Source organism: Aedes aegypti, chromosome 3, assembly GCF_002204515.2.
Source record: "Aedes aegypti strain LVP_AGWG chromosome 3, AaegL5.0 Primary Assembly, whole genome shotgun sequence".
NCBI lineage: Eukaryota > Metazoa > Arthropoda > Insecta > Diptera > Culicidae > Aedes > Aedes aegypti.
Genome location: NC_035109.1, coordinates 224,498,690 through 224,504,875, shown reverse-complemented (window position 1 = coordinate 224,504,875; position 6,186 = coordinate 224,498,690).

The following is a 6,186-nucleotide window of genomic DNA, read 5'->3' as shown; positions in this document are numbered from 1 at the left end:
TTTTCCGGGTTCGGGTTCGGGTCGGGTTTGAAGGTTACAAAATTATCGGGTACGGGTCGGGTTCGGGCTTACAAAAAGTCGGGTTTGAGTCGGGTTTGGTGAGAATTGTGAACAGAGTAACAACCTAAAAGCTTCCCTATGCATCAGAAACGATGAATTTACCATCTTTTCAACCTCGGGTTTTATTCGGGTTTTTCTTACAAAAAAATTTCGGGTTTCGGGTCGGGTTCGGGTTTAGACAGCGAAAAATTTTCGGGTTCGGGTCGGGTTCGGGTTTGCTTTTCAATTATTGTCTCGGGTTCGGGTCGGGTCCGGGTTTGAAGAAATAAAATAAGTCGGGTACGGATCGGGTTCGGGTTTGAAAAATGTGAAACCCGACCATCTCTAGTATCTATCTAGCTAATAGTAAGAATGGCTGCGGATCATTCTGGTTAGCAAACGGCAAACTGATCGTCGCGAATAGTATTAATGTAACCTCAAAGCGGAGAAAATGGAAAACTCATATTTGAGTATTTCTACTTATTTTTGAGTTATGTTTCTCTCCCTATTTCATTCGCTCATTCTATTGTTGTCAGAGAGCGAAGAACAAAACAACCCAAAAAAACAAACCTTTGTACCCTATCTCAAATTTGAGTAAATGGCATAGATGTGCAATGATCTGCCGGTTGAGTGAAAAGAACTTAGCCAGTAGGTATTTTTTCGCATGGCTGCAAATGAAAACAACTTCTACCCCATCAACTAAAAACTAGGTTAACATACAAACCCCCCGAATTGAGTGGAATGAACTCACTTTTGAATACTTAATTTTCTCCGTGTATATGGAAATGTTTGACTTCTAGAAAGATTCGCGAATTAGGCGAAACTGACAAAATGTACACAATTTAAGAAACTATAGCGGTGAAATTGTAGCTTGATTGTCTATTCACTGCACTTGAACTTTTCCCCTTTCGATAATTTAACTATTCAAAAAACGCAAATTTGTAGAAGGCGGAACTTCACCTCATGCAAAACCACACACTGTATTGATTACGCCTGTGTTTTTGTTTATCAAAGTGATGGGCGCATCTGAAATCGAAATCAAAATACGGCGAGAGTAAACGGCGACACTGCAAACAAAAAATAAACAAGGCGTACATGGCGGGCTTAATAGGCCTTTTCATGTGACAGATCCGTCTATGCATTTGTTTACATCGGTGGAGGACCGGTGCTAACACGAGCCTGTCATTTTCATAGAAGAAATGTCAAAGTGCTTCCCGATCAGCTGATTTGAGACGTCATGTGAATAGGCCTATTGAAACCAGGATGAAAACACGACGTAAAAGTAATAGGCGACACTGAAAATAATATCGATTACAGGCTCATAACATTGGGCGATACTGGCATTCTTGAGTGCGTTTAAAGCGAAACTTTATAATATTTTTTTTATTACGAAATAGCTAGGAAAATTGGGTAGTAAATGACTGGACAATGCGTACCATTGGTACTTCGCGTACCTGCAGGTATAAAATAGACCCCATTTGTGGTCCCTAGCCTCTTGTCCAGTAACTCCTATCCCTACCTCCCCGTGGTGCCGCCAGGGATACGAGTAACCGTAGGGAAGATCGGGTAACCAACCCTGGTGGAACCTTGGTCGTATGCTGACAGGGAAGGGGGGCTCCTCTCTTCTGAGGGTGTAGCTTATCAGAGCGTCTGTTCTCCATGTTAGGGGCGGCTCAAAACAGCGTCTGTTCTCCATGTTAGGAGCGGCTGATCATCGTCCTAGTGCCAGCGTGGGACTCTAAGCAGTGCTGTGTACGATGATCCTCCGGCGAGACAGGGGGTTGGTGCAGGCCTTACAAGCCAGCCGTAAAAATCATCAGTACAGGAAGCATACAATGTAAATTCGGACCGGAACAATCGGCATAGACCCAGGCATCGAAAACGGACTAACGATTGGAAACTCGGATCATGGAACTGTGAGTCTCTCAATTTCTTGGGAAGTACCCGCATTCTTTCCGAATTATTGAGGGTCCGCAAGTTCGACATCGTAGCGCTGCAGGAGGTTTGCTGGAAAGGGTCGACGGTACATACGTATAGGGATGGTTATACCATCTACCAGAGCTGCGGCAATAGACATGAGCTGGGCACAGCTTTTATCATGATGGGCGAAATGCAGAGGCGCGTGATTGGGTGGTGGCCAATCGACAACAGAATGTGCAAGTTGAGGATCAAAGGCCGTTTCTTCAATATCAGCATAATCAACGTGCACAGCCCTCGCCTAGCAAGTGACGGTGGCGATAAGGACGCTTTCTACGCGCAGCTGGAACGTGAATACGACGGCTGCCCAAGCCATGATGTCAAAATCGTTATCGGAGATCTCAACGCTCAGGTTGGCCAAGAGGAGGAATTTAGACCGATTATAGGGAAATTCAGCGCTCACCAGCTTACGAACGAAAACGGCCTTAGACTGATTGATTTCGCCGCCTCCAAAAACATGGCCAGTAGTACCTACTTCCAGCACAGCCTCCCGTATCGGTACACCTGGAGATCACCCCAACAGACTGAATCACAAATCGACCACGTTTTGATTGATGGAAGGCACTTCTCGGACATTATCGACGTCAGAACCTATCGCGGCGAAAAAACATCGATTCGGACCACTACCTTGTGACGGTTAAAGTGCGCCAACGACTCTCCGTTGTGAACAACATTCAGTACCGACGCCCGCCCCGGTACAATCTGGAGCGACTCAAGCAACCCGAAGTCACAACTGAATACGCGCAAAGCCTTGAGGCAGCGTTGCCGGAAGAGGGAGAGCTCACCGAAGCCCCTCTTGAGGACTGCTGGAGTAGTCTCAAAGCAGCCATAAACAACGCCGCGGAAGGTGCCATTGGGTTCGTGGATGCAAATCGACGGAACGGTTGGTTCGACGAGGAGTGTCAGACGGGTTTGGACGAGAAGAATGCAGCGCGGGCGATGATGCTGCAGCAAGGCACCCGTCAAAACGTGGAACGATACAAACAGAAGCGAAGACAGCAAACCCATCTATTCCGGGATAAAAAGCGCCGCCTGGAAGAGTTGGAGTGCGAAGAGATGGAGCAGTTGTATCGTTCTCAAGAAACACGTAAGTTCTACAAGAAACTAAATGCATCCCGCAAAGGTTTTGTGCCGCGAGCCGAAATGTGCCGGGATAAGGATGGTGGTATCTTGACGGACGAACATGAGGTGATTGAAAGGTGGAAGCAGCACTACAATGAACACCTAAACGGCGCAGAGGAAGAAGATCAAGACAGCAGGAGGAATGGCTTCATCAGTACGGCGGATGAGGGAGACGTGCCAACTCCCACAATAGGTGAAGTTAAGGATGCTATCAAACAGCTCAAGAACAACAAAGCAGCTGGAAAGGATGGTATTGGAGCGGAACTTATTAAAATGGGCCCGGACAGGTTGGCCACTTGTCTGCACCGATTAATAGCCAGGATCTGGGATACAGAACAGCTACCGGAGGAGTGGAAGGAGGGAATAATATACCCAGTATACAAAAAGGGTGACAAGTTAGAATGTGAGAACTATCGAGCGATCACCATTCTTAATGCAGCCTATAAAGTGCTTTCCCAGATCATCTTCCGCCGTCTATCGCCACTGGCAAGCAGATTTGTTGGAAGTTATCAAGCCGGATTTGTGGACGGGCGATCGACGACAGACCAAATCAAGTCCCTACGCACCGCCTATTCATCGATTTCAAAGCGGCTCATGATACCATCGACCGCGAAGAGCTATGGAAGATTATGGACGAGAACGGTTTTCCCGGGAAACTGACTAGACTGATCAAAGCTACGATGGATAGTGTACAGTGCTGTGTGAAGATATCGGGTGCTTTATCGAACCCGTTTGAAACACGCAAAGGACTTCGACAAGGCGATGGTCTTTCCTGCCTCCTGTTCAATATTGAAACGGGCGGGCTTCAACATGCGGGGTACGATCTTCAATAAATCCAGCCAGTTTATTTGTTTCGCTGACGACGTGGACATTGTCGGAAGAACGTTCCAGGTGGTTCAGCATTTTTTGTTCAGAAATACATTTGAAAAATATAAATTCATGAAAAGTTTCTCAAATATTAGCATTTTTTAACATATTTTAATCAAATTTTCAAACCACAACAACAATAAAGCCTCACGTGGCCCCACTTTTCTTTCTTCGCGACAATGAAACTTATGTTCTTGGCTAGTCGTATACAAAAAATTAGCTGCCGCCATCTGCCGCTTCATGAGTTATCCTGATTTTTGTAAAACACTATTTTTAGACTGTTTTTACCAAAAATATAATTAAATCTGAAAATTTTGCTACTGAATGATGTAAATTTACTTTATTATAGTTAAGCTTCTAATACTTGATGACAAAAAACTGTTTAAATATTTTTTTTATGAAAAAATGGTCAAAATCGATTTTTTGACTGTTTTTACTAAATTGTCATATATCGTAATCCACGTCAGTGATAGAGTGTAAGTGTCTTCCGAAGAAATGTAAAAAATGCACAACTTTGCAGAAGAAAGTTTTTTGCTAGGACGCTCCTATCAAAAGATAAAACGGATCTAGATCAGTTTTCACTTATCTAGATCAAATCTGAATGTGTCAAAATATAGTAAAAGCTATTCCAAAACACTTTGTCGAAGACACCAAACCTCTAGGGTGCATATCTAGAGTACTAGAGGTTTTGGCCGTCGAAAACAGCGATCTGCCCCAGTGTGCTCCGTACGGCCTGGAAGACGAGGACATGGTAAACATTACCAATGAAGTCTCCAGCCCGGATGGTATCCCCAACGTGGCGTTGAGAGCAGCTATAGAAGCCAACCCAGATATGTTCAGAACATCACTGCAAATCTGCTTAGAGGAGATTTTCCGTACCACTGGAAAAGGCAAAAACTAGTACCGGGTAAGTCCCCCGGTGTACCAGGGTCGTTCCGACCGATATGCTTGCTAAATACACTCGGTAAGCTACTGGAGAGGATCATCCTTAAAATGCTGACGGCATTCACAGAAGGCCAAAATGGACGATACAGTTCGGATTTCGGAGAGAGAAGTCAACGATGCAATCAAAAGGGTAATGGACACAGCCGACAAAGCAAGGACGACAAAACGACGAGGCAACCGCTTTTGTGAAGTCGTTACGATCGATGTAAAGAATGCATTTAACAGCACAAGCTGGAAAGCCATTGCTGCAGCGCTGCATAAAATGAAGGTTCCTGACTATCTGTGCCGGATTCTTGGAAGTTATTTTGACAATCGAAAGCCGAGCTACAATGCTAGTGAAGGACAGAAGAATATTGTGGTCAATGCGGGCGTGCCACAGAACTCTATTTTGGGTCCGACGTTGTGGAACGCAATGTGCAACGGAGTGCTGACCCTGAAGCTACCAAGAGGCGTCGAAATCGTAAGATTTGCAGACGACATAACGCTGGTAGTGGTTGGCGAATCACTGGAAAGAGTGGAGAAGCTTGCCACAGCGGCAGTGGACATTGTTGAAAACTGGATGCGGAAGAAGAAGTTTACCATAGCTCACCAGAAAACTGAATTGGTGCTCATCTTCTTCTTCATTTTTTGGCATTACGTCCTCACTAGGAAAGAGCCTGCTTCTCAGCTTAGTGTTCAATGAGCACTTCTACAGTTATTAACTCAAGTCAAGGAAATTTTTATTACGTAAAGATCCTGGACCGACCGGGAATCGAATTCAGACACCTTCAGCATGGCTTTGCTTTGTAGCCGCGGACTCTAACCACTCGGCTAAGGAAGGCCCCAATACTGGTGCTCATCAGCAACTGTAAAATGGTTCAGAGTTGGGGAACACGTCATAGCCTCAAAACGTGAACTGAAACAGCTCGGAGTAATGATCGATGATCGGCTCAACTTTAATAGGCATGTTGATTATGCCTGCGAGTAGGCAGCAAAGGTGATTGCGGCACTATCCAGGATCATGCCGAACGATTCGGAAATAAGCAGTAGCAAGAGGAGCTTATTGACTAGCGTGTCTTCATCCATCCTTAGGTGCGCTGGTCCAGCGTGGATAGTTGCGCTGAAGACAAAGAGGAATCGAGTTCGGCTTGCCAGTAAGTTCAGGTTGATGGCCATGCGGGTATCAAGTGCCTACCGCACCATATCGTCGGAGGCGGTATGTGTCATATCAGGCATGCTTCCTATCGGCTACGTTTT